The sequence below is a fragment of the Zea mays genome, chromosome 7 (genome assembly GCF_902167145.1).
Source record: "Zea mays cultivar B73 chromosome 7, Zm-B73-REFERENCE-NAM-5.0, whole genome shotgun sequence".
Classification (NCBI taxonomy): Eukaryota; Viridiplantae; Streptophyta; class Magnoliopsida; order Poales; family Poaceae; genus Zea; species Zea mays.
The window spans coordinates 8,813,431-8,831,320 of NC_050102.1; the positions used below are offsets into that span (position 1 = coordinate 8,813,431).

The window sequence follows — 17,890 nt, forward strand, 5'->3', positions numbered from 1 at the left end:
ATTATGAGACGTTTTTTGTTTTACTTGATTACTTGATACATTGTTTTTATTACATGTCTTGACATAGCATATATCTAAGTGTGTATCTAAAAAATAAAATATATTCAATTTGTATTTGTTTGTCTCTAAACAATTAACAACATGCCAAGAACTGTTGCTATTGGTTTTTCTGTGTCTGCTATAGGCTATAGCGTTGTTACCTCTATGTTCCGTGCAAAACAGGTCTCTTCATCTAATGTAATGGATGATAAGTTGCCACTGAATCTGAACCTGAGTAATTTGTCTGGTATGAAATACACCCACCCACCTTTCTCCAGTGTACTCCTATTTGAAATTATGATGCTCATTTTGTTTCATTAGAACAATTCTTTAGAACAATTCTTTGGTCAGCAACGAATCTGATGATGTTAGTTTTAAATTTGTAAGGTTAAAATTTGCTTATGACTGGGCAGCACTACTGAAATATTGCAAAACGTGATAGCAAGATCAAGGGACACTACATTGAGCGAGCCAGCTAAGGTTAAAGTCTCGAAAGTTTTTTAGGTGAGTTTCTGTTTTGGTTTTTGATAGTCGCCTAGAGGGGGGTGAATAGGGCGAAACTGAAATTTACAAATATAAACACAACTACAAGCCGGGTTAGCGTTAGAAGTAAAAACGAGTCCGCGAGAGAGGGTGGAAAACAAATCTCAAGCAAATAAGAAGTGAGACACACGGATTTGTTTTACCGAGGTTCGGTTCTCGCAAACCTACTCCCCATTGAGGAGGCCATAAAGGCCGGGTCTTTTTCAACCCTTTCCCTCTCTCAAACGGTCCCTCCGACCGAGTGAGCTTCTCTTCTCAAATCAAAGCCGGGAACAAAACTTCCCCGCAAGGGCCACCACACAATTGGTGCCTCTTGCCTTGATTACAATGGAGTTTTGATCACAAGAACAAGTGAGAAAGAAAAGAAGCAATCCAAGCGCAAGAGCTCAAAAGAACACGGCAAATCTCTCTCGCTAATCACTAAAGCCTTGTGTGGAATTGGAGAGGATTTGATCTCTTTGGTGTGTCTAGAATTGAATGCCTAGCTCTTGTAAGTGGTTGAGAAGTGGAAAACTTGGATGCTATGAATGGTGGGGTGGTTGGGGTATTTATAGCCCCAACCACCAAACTTGACCGTTGGTGGAGGCTGTCTGTCGTATGGTGCACCGGACAGTCCGGTGCACACCGGACATGTCCGGTGCGCCAGCCACATCACCAACGCCGTTGGGATTCGACCGTTGGAGCTTCTGTCTTCTGGGCCCGCCTGGACGTCCGGTGCACACCGGACATGTACTGTTCAATGTCCGGTGCGCCAGTATGGGCGTGCCTGACTTCTGCGCGCTTCTGGCGCGCATTGAATGCGCCTGCAGGTGACCGTTGGCGCGAAGTAGCCGTTGCTCTGCTGGTTCACCGGACAGTCCGGTGTACACCGGACAGTCCGGTGAATTATAGCGGAGCAGCCGCTGCGTTTTCCCGAGGCTGGCGAGTTCCAGAGGCCGCTCTTCCTTGGAGCACCGGACAGTCCGGTGAATTATAGCGGAGTGCCTCTGGAAATTCCCGAAGGTGGCAAGTTTGAGTTTGAGTCCTCTGGTGCACCGGACACTGTCCGGTGTACACCAGACAGTCCGGTGCCCCCAGACCAGAGGTGCCTTCGGTTGCCTCTTTGCTCCTTTGTTGAATCCAAAACTTGATCTTTTTATTGGCTGAGTGTGAACCTTTTACACCTGTATAATCTATACACTTGGGCAAACTAGTTAGTCCAATTATATGTGTTGGGCAATTCAACCACCAAAATTAATTAGGGACTAGGTGTAAGCCTAATTCCCTTTCAATCTCCCCCTTTTTGGTGATTGATGCCAACACAAACCAAAGCAAAAATAGAAGTGCATAATTGAACTAGTTTGCATAATGTAAGTGCAAAGGTTGCTTGGAATTGAGCCAATGTAAATACTTACAAGATATGCATGGATCGTTTCTTCGTTTTTAACATTTTGGACCACGTTTGCACCACATGTTTTGTTTTTGCAAACTATTTTGTAAATCCTTTTCAAAGTTCTTTTGCAATTAGTCAAAGGTAAATGAATAAGATTTTGCATAGCATTTTCAAGATTTGAATTTTTCTCCCCCTGTTTCAAATGCTTTTCCTTTGACTAAACAAAACTCCCCCTAAATGAGATCCTCCTCTTAGTGTTCAAGAGGGTTTTGATATATCATTTTTGAAATACTTCTTTCTCCCCCTTTTGAACATAATATGGTACCAATTGAAAATACTCTTTGAAAAACTAAGTTTTTGAAATTGGTGGTGCGGTCCTTTTGCTTTGGGCTCATACTTTCTCCCCCTTTGGCATGGATCGCCAAAAACGGAATCATTAGAGCCCTTGAAGTACTTTCTCCTTCTTTGGTCAAGAACAAATGAGTGAGGATTATACCAAAGATGGAGTCCTTTTGCTTGATGCTCATGCTTTCTTCCCCAAGAATGGAGAGTTGCTTGGAGTGACGGCGAAGGATGAGATACAGAGTGGAAGCCTTTGTCTTTGCCGAAGACTCCAATTCCCTTTCAATACTTCTATGACTTGGTTTGAAATGGACTTGAAAACACATTAGTCATAGCATATGAAAGAGACATGATCAAAGGTATAAATGAGCTATGTGTGCAATTTAACAAAAGAAGTTCCTAGAATCAAGAATATTTAGCTCATGCCTAAGTTTGTTAAAAGTTTGTTCATCAAGAGGCTTGGTAAAGATATCGGCTAATTGATCTTTAGTATTAATGTAAGAAATCTCGATATCTCCCTTTTGTTGGTGATCCCTAAGAAAATGATACCGAATGGCTATGTGTTTAGTGTGGCTATGCTCGACGGGATTATCTGCCATCTTGATTGCACTCTCATTATCACATAGCAAAGGGACTTTGGTTAATTTGTAGACATAGTCCCGCAGGGTTTGCCTCATCCAAAGCAATTGCGCGCAACAGTGGCCTGCGACAATGTACTCGGCTTCGGCGGTAGAAAGAGTGACCGAATTTTGCTTCTTTGAAGCCCAAGACACCAAGGATCTTCCCAAGAACTGGCAAGTCCCCGATGTGCTCTTTCTATTGATTTTACACCCCGCCCAATCGGCATCCGAATAACCAATTAAATCAAATGTGGATCCCCTAGGATACCAAAGCCCAAACTTAGGAGTATAAGCCAAATATCTCAAGATCCGTTTTACGGCCGTAAGGTGAGCTTCCTTAGGGTCGGCTTGGAATCTTGCACACATGCATACGGAAAGCATAATATCCGGTCGAGATGCACATAAATAGAGTAAAGAACCTATCATCGACCGGTATACCTTTTGATCCACGGACTTACCTCCCGTGTCGAGGTCGAGATGCCCATTGGTTCCCATGGGTGTCTTGATGGGTTTGGCATCCTTCATTCCGAACTTGCTTAGAATATCTTGAGTGTACTTCGTTTGGCTTAGGAAGGTGCCTTCTTGGAGTTGCTTCACTTGAAATCCTAAGAAATATTTCAACTCCCCCATCATAGACATCTCGAACTTTTGTGTCATGATCCTACTAAACTCATCACATGTAGATTCGTTAGTAGACCCAAATATAATATCATCAACATAAATTTGGCATACAAACAAATCATTTTCAAGTGTTTTGGTAAAGAGCGTAGGATCGGCCTTTCCGACTTTGAAGCCATTAGCAATAAGAAAATCTCTAAGGCATTCATACCATGCTCTTGGGGCTTGCTTGAGCCCATAAAGCGCCTTAGAGAGCTTATAGACATGGTTAGGATACTCACTGTCTTCAAAGCCGGGAGGTTGCTCAACATAGACCTCTTCCTTGATTGGTCCATTGAGGAAGGCACTTTTCACGTCCATTTGATAAAGCTTGAAGCCATGGTAAGTAGCATAGGCCAATAATATTCGAATTGACTCAAGCCTAGCTACGGGTGCATAGGTTTCACCGAAATCCAAACCTTCGACTTGGGAGTATCCTTTGGCCACAAGTCGAGCTTTGTTCCTTGTCACCACACCATGCTCATCTTGCTTGTTGCGGAAGACCCATTTGGTTCCTACAACATTTTGATTAGGACGTGGAACTAAATGCCATACCTCATTCCTAGTGAAGTTGTTGAGCTCCTCTTGCATAGCCACCACCCAATCTGAATCTTGTAGTGCTTCCTCTACCCTGTGTGGCTCAATAGAGGAAACAAAAGAGTAATGCTCACAAAAATGTGCAACACGAGATCTAGTAGTTACCCCCTTATGAATGTCGCCGAGGATGGTGTCGACGGGGTGATCTCGTTGGATTGCTTGGTGGACTCTTGGGTGTGGCGGCCTTTGTTCCTCTTCCTCCTTGTCTTCCTCATTTGCATCTCCCCCTTGATCATTGCCATCATCTTGAGGTGGCTCATTTGCTTGATCTTCCACTTCATCAACTTGAGCTTCATCCTCATTTTGAGTTGGTGGAGATGCTTGCGTGGAGGAGGAAGGTTGATCTTGTGCATTTGGAGGCTCTTCGGATTCCTTAGGATACACATCCCCAATGGACATGTTCCTTAGCGCGATGCATGGAGCCTCTTCATTTCCTATCTCATCAAGATCAACTTGCTCTACTTGAGAGCCGTTAGTTTCGTCAAACACAACGTCACAAGAAACTTCAACTTGTCCAGTGGACTTGTTAAAGACTCTATATGCCCTTGTGTTTGAATCATATCCTAGTAAAAAGCCTTCTACAGTCTTAGGAGCAAATTTAGATTTTCTACCTCTTTTAACAAGAATAAAGCATTTGCTACCAAAGACTCTAAAATATGAAATATTGAGCTTTTTACCGGTTAGGAGTTCATAAGATGTCTTCTTGAGGATTCGGTGTAGATACAACCGGTTGATGGCGAAGCAAGCGGTGTTGACCGCCTCGGCCCAAAACCGATCCGAAGTCTTGTACTCATCAAGCATGGTTCTTGCCATGTCCAATAGAGTTCTATTCTTCCTCTCCACTACACCATTTTGTTGTGGCGTGTAGGGAGAAGAGAACTCATGCTTGATGCCCTCCTCCTCAAGGAAGCCTTCGATTTGAGAGTTCTTGAACTCCGTCCCGTTGTCGCTTCTAATTTTCTTGATCCTTAAGCCGAACTCATTTTGAGCCCGTCTCAAGAATCCCTTTAAGGTCTCTTGGGTTTGAGATTTTTCCTGCAAAAAGAATACCCAAGTGAAGCGAGAATAATCATCCACTATTACAAGACAATACTTACTCCCGCCGATGCTTATGTAAGCAATCGGGCCGAATAGATCCATGTGGAGTAGCTCAAGTGGCCTGTCGGTCGTCATGATGTTCTTGTGTGGATGATGGGCACCAACTTGCTTTCCTGCTTGGCATGCGCTACATATCCTGTCTTTCTCAAAAAGAACATTGGTTAGTCCTAAAATGTGCTCTCCCTTTAGAAGCTTGTGAAGATTCTTCATCCCAACATGGGCTAGTCGGCGGTGCCAGAGCCAACCCATGTTAGTCTTAGCAATTAAGCATGTGTCGAGTTCAGCTCTATCAAAATCTACCAAGTATAGCTGACCCTCTAACACACCCTTAAATGCTATTGAATCATCACTTCTTCTAAAGACAGTGACACCTACATCAGTGAAAAGACAGTTGTAACCCATTTTGCATAATTGAGATACAGAAAGCAAATTGTAATCTAATGAATCTACAAGAAAAACATTGGAAATAGAATGGTCAGGTGATATAGCTATTTTACCCAAGCCTTTGACCAAACCTTGATTTCCATCCCCGAAAGTAATAGCTCGTTGGGGATCTTGGTTTTTCTCATAGGAGGAGAACATTTTCTTCTCCCCCGTCATGTGGTTTGTGCACCCGCTGTCGATGATCCAACTTGAGCCCCCGGATGCATAAACCTACAAAACAAGTTTAGTTCTTGACTTTAGGTACCCAAATGGTTTTGGGTCCTTTGGCATTAGACACAAGAACTTTGGGTACCCAAACACAAGTCTTTGACTCCTTGTGCTCGCCCCCAACATATTTGGCAACTACTTTGCCGGATTTGTTAGTCAACACATAAGATGCATCAAAAGTTTTAAATGAAATATTATGTTCATTTGATGCATTAGGAGTTTTCTTCTTAGGCAACTTAGCACGGGTTGGTTGCCTAGAGCTAGATGTCTCACCCTTATACATAAAAGCATGATTAGGGCCAGAGTGAGACTTCCTAGAGTGAATTCTCCTAATTTTATCCTCGGGATAACCGGCAGGATATAAAATGTAACCCTCGTTATCCTGAGGCATGGGAGCCTTGCCCTTAACAAAGTTAGACAATCTTTTAGGAGGGGCACTAAGTTTGACATTGTCTCCCCTTTGGAAGCCAATGCCATTCTTGATGCCAGGGCGTCTCCCATTATAGAGCATACTTCTAGCAAATTTAAATTTTTCATTCTCTAAGTTATGCTCGGCAATTTTAGCATCTAATTTTGCTATATGATCATTTTGTTGTTTAATTAAAGACATGTGATCATGAATAGCATTAATATCAACATCTCTACATCTAGTACAAATAGATACATGCTCAACAATATATGTAGAGGGCTTGCAAGATTTTAATTCTACAACCTTAGCATGCAACCTATCATTCTTAGTTCTAAGGTCGGAAATAGTAGCATTGCAAATATCAAAGTCTTTAGCCTTAGCAAGCAATTTCTCATTTTCAATTTTAAGGCTAGCAATAGTGTCGGCGTTTTGAGACCGGGGGGTCCCTAAGCCGACGAGTGAGTGTCGCCGCGTGCCCCAGCCCAGATGGGTCGAGCGCGTGGGCGAGCGCGAAGGGGGGAAGTGAGGTGGCCGGAGATGGGCGTGAGAGAGGTGGAAATCCCGCGGCCTTCGTGTTCGTCCCGCGCCCAGGTCGGGTGCGCTTGCAGTAGGGGGTTACAAGCGTCCACGCAGGAGAGGGAGCGAGCGGCCTCACGCGAGCGCCTGTCTCGTCCTCGTCCCCGCGCGACCAACCCTCTCTAAGAGGGCCCTGGTCCTTCCTTTTATAGGCGTAAGGAGAGGATCCAGGTGTACAATGGGGGTGTAGCAGAGTGCTACGTGTCTAGCGGGGGAGAGCTAGCACCCTAAGTACATGCCGATGTGGTAGCCGGAGAGATCTTGGCACCCAGCTGGTGTGATGTCGTGGCCGTCGGAGGAGCGACGGAGCCTGGCGGAGGGACAGCTGTCGGAGCGGTTGAGTCCTTGCTGACGTCCTCCTGCTTCCGTAAGAGAGCTGAGAGCCGCCGTCGTCACAGAGCATGCGGGGCGCCATCATTGCCTATCTGGCGGAGCTAGCCAGATGGGACACCGGTCTTGTTCTCTGCGGCCCGAGTCAGCTCGGGGTAGGGTGATGATGGCGCTTCCTGTTGACGTGGCTGGCCTGCACCCTAGGTTGGGCGACGTGGAGGCTCCTCCGAAGCCGAGGTCGAGTCTGTCTTCCATGGCCGACGCCGAGCCCGAGCCCCTGGGTCGGGCGAGGCGGAGGTCGTTCGGTAGAGGCCAGGGCGGAGTCCGAGCCCTGGGGTCGGGCGGAGCGGAGTTCGCCGTCTTCCGGGACTTAGCCCGAGTCCGAGCCCTGGGGTCGGGCGGAGCGGAGTTCGTCGTCTTCTGGGGCTGAGCCCGAGTCCGAGCCCTGGGGTCGGGCGGAGCGGATTTCGCCGTCTTCCGGGACTTAGCCCGAGTCCGAGCCCTGGGTCGGGCGGAGCGGAGTTCGCCGTCTTCCGGGACCTAGCCCGAGTCTGAGCCCTGGGGTCGGGCGGAGCGGAGTTCGCCGTCTTCCGGGACTTAGCCCGAGTCCGAGCCCAGGGTCGGGCGGAGCGGAGATTCCTATGGTGCCTTTGGCAGGGCCTGGCTGCCTGTCAGTCTCACTCTGTCAAGTGGCACTGCAGTCGGAGTGGCGCAGGCGGCGCTGTCCTTTTGTCAGGACGGTCAGTGGAGCGGCGAAGTGACGACGGTCACTTCGGCTCTGCCGGGGGGCGTGCGTCAGGATAAAGGTGTCAGGCCACCTTTGCGTTAAATGCTCCTGCGATTCGGTCGGTCGGTGCGGCGATTTAGTCAGGGTTGCTTCTTAGCGAAGGCAGGGCCTCGGGCGAGCCGGAGATGTGTCCGCCGTTGGAGGGGGGCCTCGGGCGAGACGGAAATCCTCCGGGGTCGGCTGCCCTTGTCCGAGGCTAGGCTCGGGCGAGGCATGATCAAGTCGCTCGAATGGACTGATCCCTGACTTAATCGCACCCATCAGGCCTTTGCAGCTTTATGCTGATGGGGGTTACCAGCTGAGAATTAGGAGTCTTGAGGGTACCCCTAATTATGGTCCCCGACAGTAGCCCCCGAGCCTCGAAGGGAGTGTTAGCACTCGCTTGGAGGCTTTCGTCGCACTTTTTTGCAAGGGGACCAGCCTTTCTCGGTTGCATTTTGTTCCGGTGGGTGCGCGCGAGCGCACCCGCCGGGTGTAGCCCCCGAGGCCTCGGAGGAGTGGTTTCACTCCTCCGAGGTCTTAATGCCTCGCGTAACGCTTCGGCCGGTCTGGTTGTTCCCTCATGCGAACTGGCCGTAGCCCGGGTGTACGGTCGGGGCCCATGTTCTCGGGCTGGTATGTTGACGCTGTCAACGGTTCGGCCGGAGCCGGGTTTGCGAGAGCAGCCCCCGAGCCTCCGCACATGGCGAGAGGGCGATCAGGGACAGACTCGGCTTTTTTACATACGCCCCTGCGTCGCCTTTCCGCAAGGAGGAGGGGGGAAAGCGCCATGTTGCCCTCGATGGGCGCCGAACATGGTGTCTCCGGTGAGCTGCAAGCGGGTAATCCGAGTGGACGTCCGTGCCCCGTTCGTTAGGGGTCGGCTAGGGGCCCAGAGGCACGCCCAAAAGTACCTGCGGGTGATCTGCCGGACCCGGTCCCCTGGCGACGGGGTCCGAGGGCTCGATGCCTCCCTCTGATGGGATTCCGTTACAAGATCGCTCCCGCTGGTCTCGGAAATGTCCTAGGGTACCTCGGGAGCACAGCCCGAGCCTTGGTTATGTATCGAACGTACCCCTGGTCATCCCTCGCTCGGCGTCTGAGGCGGCTGTGAACCCTTCGGGGGCCAGCCTTCGAACCCCTGATCAGTAATGGGCGCGGAGCCCGAGTAGCCTGAGGCGGCCGTGGAACCCTTCGGGGGGCCGGCCTTCGAACCTCTGACCAGCAGGGGGTGTAGGGCCCACGCGATCTGAGGCGGCTGTTGAAACCCTTCGGGAGGCCAGCCTTCGAACCTCTGATCAGTAAGGAGGCTCGGAGCCTGGTTCCTTCACGGGGAAGGATCCTTTTCGGGGTATCCCCCTTTCCCGGTCCCTGTTGCAAGAGATAGAGAAAAAGGAGAAAAGGAAAAGGATATGAAATCGAACGACGCGGCGTACCTTTTTTTGGCGCGGTTATTACGGCGAAGGCGAAGCGTCGCCCACTGCTCCTGCCGGAAGCGTCGCCTGTCTTGCCGCGGAGTTAATGCGACGGGGCGAGCGGTTGGCGAGGCGGCCGTTGCGCGTGCGCGAGCCGTTCGAGGAACGGATCACGGGCGCGTTGTCTTCACGCCGTGAGAGGGGGTTCTCTTGCTGCCCCCGGATGGGACGTGAGCTTGGCTGACGACGTGACCGCTGCTCCCGCCCGCCTGCCACCGTCATTACTGCCGGCCCACTTTTGGCCGCATTGACCGCCGCGTCAGGCTGGCGCTGCTGGGTCGTGCGCTGGGTCGCCTCGAGTCGCGGTATTGGTTCCGCATTTTCGAGCATGTATGTAATTTTGGCACGGAGCCGTGTTTTTCCTCATTTTCGAGCACTAAGACTCGCCTGTTGATTATCTGAACCGCTTCACCAAGCATGAGTCGCCCCGTGTCAAGGTGACGAGTGAGGTATCCGTATCCCGGAGGCGTAGGAGTCCCTCGGCTCGGTCGGCCTTGTTGTCTGAGGCTCCTCTAGCTTAGTTAAAGGGACCCCTTGGCCGCTCTTCGACGAGCCGAGGCCAGGGGTAGCGATATCAGCATGAACAGAGGCGGAGTTGGCTCGAAAATGAAAACCTGGTTGGCCGGAGCCTAGTCGGGTTGTCCGTTAGCGGGTCCGACGCCGGAGTTGACCAGCCGAGGCCTCGGGTCGGGCTGGCGCCCTTGGAAGATGGTTGGCCGAGGCCCCAGAGGTGATCGGCCGAGCCGCCTGCTCGGGCCGGATTCCCGGAGAAGACCCTGGCGGCGATGGCCCGGGCGTGGCGATGACGTCGTCCTTCGGAGTGGAGGTCTTTGGACCGCGTCGCCGTCCGTGGCTAGGTCGAACCTCGCCAAAGTTGTCGTCGATGCCGAGGGTGCTGTTGCCCCCTTCCAGCGTAAAGGCCCGAGCCTGCAGGATCAGATTGTCTTGTAGCGTGTGCCTTCTGCGGCCGCCGAGGCCAGAACACACACCCTCGCTGCGTTGTAAAGCTGCGCCTCCTTTCCTCTTGTTTCGAGTATCTGGACTTTTTTGTCGGTAACAGGGATGTTTGTGCGAGCGAGAGTTGCTTCTCGCGGAAGGTGATGGGTATCGTCTGTAGGCCCTCGTCCTCGGGTAACTTGGTTGCTTTGATCGCTGTAGGCCCTCGTCCTCGGGGAGCCGTATTCCAGGTCAGTGGGCAAGACGGCCTCGGCCCCGTAGACCAGGAAGAACGGCGTGAAACCCGTGGCTCGGCTCGGCGTTGTCCTCAGGCTGCAGACCACCGAGGGGAGTTCCTTCATCCATCGCTTGCCGAACTTGTTGAGGTCGTTGTAAATCCGAGGCTTGAGCCCTTGTAGAATCATGTCGTTGGCACGCTCTACTTGCCCATTCGACATGGGATGAGCCACGGCGGCCCAGTCCACCCGGATGTGGTGATCCTCGCAGAAGTCCAAGAATTTTTTGCCGGTGAACTGGGTACCGTTGTCGGTGATGATGGAGTTTGGGACCCTGAAGCGTTGGATGATGTTGGTGAAGAACGTCACCGCCTGCTCGGACCTGATGCTGTTCAGAGGTCGGACCTCGACCCACTTGGAGAATTTGTCGATGGCGACCAGCAGGTGCGTGTAGCCCCCGGGCGCCTTCTACAAGGGGCCGACGAGGTCCAGACCCCACACAGCAAAGGGCCAGGTGATGGGTATCGTCTGAAGAGCCTGAGCGGGCAGGTGGGTCTGCTTCGCATAGAATTGGCACCCTTCGCAGGTGCGGACAATTCTAGTGGCGTCAGCCACCGCCGTTGGCCAGTAGAAGCCTTGCCGGAAAGCATTCCCGACAAGGGCTTGAGGCGCTGCGTGATGGCCGCAAGCCCCCGAGTGTATCTCTTGCAGGAGTTCCTGACCTTCGGCGATGGAGATGCGTCGCTGGAGGATGCCCGAGGGGCTGCGGTGGTAGAGCTCCTTCTCATCGCCCAGCAAGACGAACGACTTGGCGCGTCGCGCTACCCGCCGAGCCTCGGCTCGGTCGAGGGGTAGCTCTCCTTGGTGGAGATATTGTAGGTGAGAGTACCTAGAGGGGGGGGTGAATAGGTGATCCTGTAAAACTTCAAAACTTAAGCCACAAAAACTTGTTAAGTGTTAGCACAATTATGGCCAAGTGGCTAGAGAGGAGTCAAAACACAATAACCACAAGAAATCAATCACAGAGATGACACGGTGGTTATCCCGTGGTTCGGCCAAGTACAAAACTTGCCTACTCCACGTTGTGGCGTCCCAACGGACGAGAGTTGCACTCAACTCCTCTCAAGTGATCCAATGATCAACTTGAATACCACGGTGTTCTTGCTTTTCTTTTCTCAATCCCGTTTGCGAGGAATCTCCACAACTTGGAGCCTCTCGCCCTTACAAAAGATGTTCACAGAGAATCACAAAGCAAGGGAGGGATTAGCAACTCACACACGACACAAAGATCACAGCGAATACGCACACACAAGACCCAGACTTGAGCTCAAGAGACTAGCACACTAGACCGGAGCTCAAATCACTAGAATGTCGAACAAGTGTGCAAGATTGATGTGTGAGTGATCAAGAGTGCTCAAGGAATGCTTGGTTTACTCCTCCATGCGCCTAGGGGTCCCTTTTATAGCCCCAAGGCAGCTAGGAGCCGTTGAGAACAAATCTGGAAGGCCATCCTTGCCTTCTGTCGTCGGGCGCACCGGACAGTCCGGTGCACACCGGACACTGTCCGGTGCCCGATTTCTTTCCTTAACAGGCGCAGCCGACCGTTGCAGATCTGGCGCACCGGACAGTCCGGTGCACACCGGACAGTCCGGTGCCTCCTTCCGACCGTTGGCCAGACCACGTGTCGCGCGCAGATTCCGCGGCCGACCGTTGGCTCACCGGACAGTCCGGTGCACACCGGACAGTCCGGTGATTTTTAGCCGTACGCCGTCGGCAAATTCCCGAGAGCGGCGTCTTCAGGTCGAGGTAGCCTGGCGCACCGGACACTGTCCGGTGCACCACCGGACAGTCCGGTGCCCCAGACCGAAACAGCCTGTTGGCTGTACACAGCCAACATTGTTCTTTTCTTCTCTCTGTTTCTAACACTTAGACAAATATATTAGTACACGAAACCAATGTACTAAGGCTTAGACACATACCTTTACTTGTGATTTGCACTTTGTTCATCCATGGGCATAGATTCACATTTAAGCACTTGTGTTGGCACTTAATCACCAAAATACTTAGAAATGGCCCAAAGGCACATTTCCCTTTCAATCTCCCCCTTTTTGGTGATTTATGCCAACACAACATAAAGCAACTAGAACAAGTGAAAAATCACTTCAAATGGAACTCAAATCTATTTTGATTCATTTTGGCATATATGGATCATCCTTTGCCACTACTTGGTTTGTTTTTGCAAATCAAACTCAAATCTCTATCTCTAAGTCAAACACACATGTTGAAGCATAAAGAGAGTCATTCCAAAAGAGATTGATCAAAGATTTTCAAAAAAACTCCCCCTTTTTCCCATAATCACTACTTCTCCCCACAAAAAGCCAACTTTTGACAAAAAAGATAATAAGAGAGTTTTGACACTATTTCACTATTTTCAAAATTTCTCAAGTGGTAGCTGATCCATTTATTGCTTTGGCCTTTATTTTCTCCCCCTTTGGCATCAAGCACCAAAACGGGATCAATCTTGGCCCTTTAACCCCATTGCCTCACCAAAATCTTCAATTAAGATCAAATAGCAATAAGAGTTCACGAGATGGACTTGGAATAAGTTACCCTCTCATCGGAGTGCAGTGGAAGTCTTTCATGGTCCAAGTCCACCTTTTTCCCTTTCAATTCTCCTTCGAGACTAAATCAAGCAAACTCAACAACATAGTTAGTCTCAAAGGGTCAAGTTGTAACACATCTCCCCCTAAACATGTGCATCACTTTGCAACGGACTTTGTGAGGTCCAGGGAGTGTTTGTACAACTTGAGCACCACAATAAACAACAAAATGCAGAATAAACATGATCAAGGGCTTAAACACATGTATGCTATAATTCAATCCAAGTTCCGCGAATCTAAGACATTTAGCTCACTACGCAGCCTGCAAAAGGTCTTCTCATCTAGAGGCTTGGTAAAGATATCGGCTAGCTGGTTCTCGGTGCTTACATGAAACACTTCGATATCCCCCTTTTGCTGGTGGTCTCTCAAAAAGTGATGCCGGATGTCTATGTGCTTTGTGCGGCTGTGCTCAACAGGATTTTTCCGCCATGCGGATAGCACTCTCATTATCACATAGGAGTGGGACTTTGCTCAGATTGTAGCCAAAGTCCCGGAGGGTTTGCCTCATCCAAAGTAGTTGCGCGCAACACTGTCCTGCGGCAACGTACTCGGCCTCAGCGGTGGATAGGGCAACGGAAGTTTGTTTCTTAGAATTCCATGACACCAGGGACCTTCCTAAGAATTGGCACGTCCCTGATGTGCTCTTCCTATCGACCTTACATCCAGCATAGTCGGAGTCTGAGTATCCAACCAAGTCAAAGGTAGACCCCTTTGGATACCAGAGCCCGAAGCAAGGCGTAGCAACTAAATATCTCAGAATTCGCTTCACCGCCACTAAGTGACACTCCTTAGGATCGGATTGAAATCTAGCACACATGCATACGCTAAGCATAATATCCGGTCTACTAGCACATAAATAAAGTAATGACCCTATCATTGACCGGTATGCTTTTTGATCAACGGACTTACCTCCTTTGGTGAGGTCGGTGTGCCCGTCGGTTCCCATCGGAGTCTTTGCGGGCTTGGCGTCCTTCATCCCAAACCGCTTTAGCAGATCTTGCGTGTACTTCGTTTGGGAGATGAAGGTGCCTTCCTTGAGTTGCTTCACTTGGAACCCAAGGAAGTAGTTCAACTCGCCCATCATCGACATCTCGAATTTCTGTGTCATCACCCTGCTAAACTCTTCACAAGACTTTTGGTTAGTAGAACCAAATATTATGTCATCGACATAAATTTGGCACACAAACAAATCACCATCACATGTCTTTGTAAAAAGAGTTGGATCGGCTTTCCCAACCTTGAAAGCATTAACAATTAGAAAGTCTCTAAGGCATTCATACCATGCTCTTGGGGCTTGCTTCAGTCCATAGAGCGCCTTAGAGAGCTTACACACATGGTCGGGGTACCGTTCATCCTCGAAGCCAGGGGGTTGCTCCACGTACACCTCCTCCTTGATTGGCCCGTTGAGGAAAGCGCTCTTCACATCCATTTGGTACAACCTAAAAGAATGGTGAGCGGCATATGCTAGCAAGATACGAATTGATTCTAGCCTAGCCACAGGAGCAAAAGTCTCCTCGAAATCCAAACCTGCGACTTGGGCATAACCTTTTGCCACAAGTCGAGCCTTGTTTCTCGTCACCACCCCGTGCTCGTCCTGTTTGTTGCGGAACACCCACTTGGTTCCCACAATATTTTGCTTTGGACGAGGCACCAGTGTCCAAACTTCATTCCTCTTGAAGTTGTTGAGTTCCTCTTGCATGGCCAACACCCAGTCCGGATCTAGCAAGGCCTCCTCTACCCTGAAAGGCTCACTAGAAGAGACAAAGGAGTAATGCTCACAAAAATTAGCTAATCGAGATCGAGTAGTTACTCCCTTGCTAATGTCACCCAGAATTTGGCCGACGGGATGATCCCTTTGAATCATCGCTCGAACTTGGGTTGGCGGTGCCGGTTGCGCTTATTCCTCCATCACATGATCAACTTGTGCTCCCCCTTGATCACACGCCTCCTGTTGATGAACCTGTTCATCGTCTTGAGTTGGGGGATGCACCTTAGTTGAGGAAGAGGGTTGATCTTGCTCCAAGTGTTCCTGTGGTCGCACATCACCAATCGCCATGGTGCGCATAGCGGCCGTTGGAACATCTTCTTCATCTACATCATCAAGATCAACAACTTGCTCTCTTGGAGAGCCATTAGTCTCATCAAATACAACGTCGCTAGAGACTTCAACCAAACCCGATGATTTGTTGAAAACTCTATACGCCTTTGTATTTGAGTCATAACCTAATAAAAACCCTTCTACTGCATTGGGAGCAAACTTAGAATTTCTACCTTTCTTCACTAGAATGTAGCACTTGCTCCCAAATACACGAAAGTAAGATACATTGGGTTTGTTACCGGTTAGCAGCTCATACGAAGTCTTCTTGAGGAGGCGGTGAAGGTAGACCCTGTTGATGGCATGGCAAGCCGTGTTCACGGCTTCCGTCCAAAAGCACTCGGGGGTCTTGAACTCTCCTAGCATCGTCCTCGCCATATCGATGAGCGTCCTGTTCTTCCTCTCTACCACACCATTTTGTTGTGGTGTGTAGGGAGCGGAGAACTCGTGCTTGATCCCTTCCTCCTCAAGGAATTCCTCCACTTGAAGGTTCTTGAACTCGGACCCGTTGTCGCTCCTTATCTTCTTCACCTTGAGCTCAAACTCATTTTGAGCCCTCCTGAGGAAGCGCTTGAGGGTCCCTTGGGTTTCAGACTTATCCTGCAAAAAGAACACCCAAGTGAAGCGGGAAAAATCATCTACAATAACTAGACCATACTTACTCCCTCCTATGCTCAGATAGGCGACGGGTCTGAAGAGGTCCATATGCAGCAGCTCCAGGGGTCTTGAGGTGGTCATCACATTCTTGCTGTGATGCGCTCCTCCCACTTGTTTACCTGCTTGACAAGCTGCACAAGGTCTATCTTTTTCGAATTGAACGTTAGTTAGACCTATCACGTGTTCTCCCTTTAGAAGTTTGTGAAGGTTCTTCATCCCCACATATGCTAAGCGGCGATGCCACAGCCAGCCCATGCTAGTCTTAGCTATTAAGCATGCATCTAGACCGGCCTCTTCTTTTGCAAAATCAACTAAATAAAGTTTGCCGTCTAATACACCCTTAAAAGCTAGTGAACCATCACTTCTTCTAAAGACAGACACATCTACATTTGTAAAAAGACAATTATATCCCATGTTGCATAATTGACTAACAGATAGTAAGTTATATCCCAGAGACTCAACTAAAAACACATTAGAAATTGAGTGCTCATTTGAAATTGCAATTTTACCTAACCCTTTTACCTTGCCTTGATTTCCATCACCGAATATGATTGAATCTTGGGAATCCTTATTCTTGACGTAGGAGGTGAACATCTTCTTCTCCCCCGTCATATGGTTCGTGCATCCGCTGTCAATAATCCAGCTTGAACCCCCGGATGCATAAACCTGCAAGGCAAATTTAGGCTTGGGACTTAGGTACCCAACTCATGTTGGGTCCTACAAGGTTAGTGCAAATATCCTTAGGGACCCAAATGCAAGTTTTGTCTCCCTTGCATTTTGCCCCTAACTTCCTAGCAACAATTTTCTTATCCTTTCTACAAATAGCAAAGGAAGCATTTAAAGCACAATAAATTTCGGAAGGTTCATTCACTACTTTCCTAGGAGCATTATGAACTACATTTCTCCTAGGCATTTGGTGAACAACATTTCTTCTAAACACATTTCTACCATGCATAACATGAGAACTAGAAGCAGTCATAGCATAAGAGTCATAAGCATGTGAATCAAAAACATCATTACTTCTAAAAGCATTTCTAGAGTATCTCCTATCATAGTACATGAAAGCATGATTCTTCTTAACACTATTAGCCATAGGAACCTTCCCTTTCTCCTTGGTGGAAATAGGAGTCTTATGGCTTGTTAAGTTCTTGGCTTCCCTCTTGAAGCCAAGCCCATCCTTAATTGAGGGGTGTCTACCAATAGTGTAGGCATCCCTTGCAAATTTTAGTTTTTCAAATTCACTCTTGCTAGTCTTAAGTTGGGCATTAAGACTAGCTAATTCATCATTCAATTTTGAAATGGAAACTAAGTGTTCACTACAAGCATTAATATCAACATCCTTACACCTAGTGCAAATTTCAACATGTTCAACACAAGAGTTGGATTTATGTGCTTCTACTAGTTTAGCATTTAAGTCATCATTAATGCTCTTTAATTTAGAAATTGAATCATGGCATGTAGACAATTCACAAGCAAGCATTTCATTCCTCTTAATTTCTAATGCAAGGGATTTTTGAGCCTCTACAAACTTATCATGTTCTTCGTACAAGAGATCCTCTTGCTTTTCTAGTAGTCTATTCTTATCATTTAAAGCATCAATCAATTCATTAATTTTGTCAATCTTAGATCTATCTAAGCCTTTAAATAAGCATGAATAGTCTATTTCATCATCACTAGACTCATCCTCACTAGAAGAAGCATAAGTAGAGTTCCGAGTACTTACTTTCTTCTCCTTAGCCATGAGGCATGTGTGATGCTCGTTGGGGAAGAGGGATGACTTGTTGAAGGCGGTGGAGGCGAGTCCTTCGTTGTCGGAGTCGGACGAGGAGTA

The 17,890-nt window shown here is 48.8% G+C and overlaps 1 long non-coding RNA gene across 1 annotated transcript in view; it reads left to right on the forward strand.

Moving 5' to 3' along the window:
- The first annotated feature begins 220 nt into the window (after nucleotides 1–220).
- The window catches only part of LOC103631991 (uncharacterized), a 29,318-nt gene continuing 11,648 nt past the window's right edge, over nucleotides 221–17,890 (forward strand). The window contains exons 1-2 of the long non-coding RNA XR_002263812.2: nucleotides 221–286; nucleotides 453–543. This is a non-coding gene — a long non-coding RNA (uncharacterized lncRNA). The remainder of the gene's footprint in view (nucleotides 287–452; nucleotides 544–17,890) is intronic.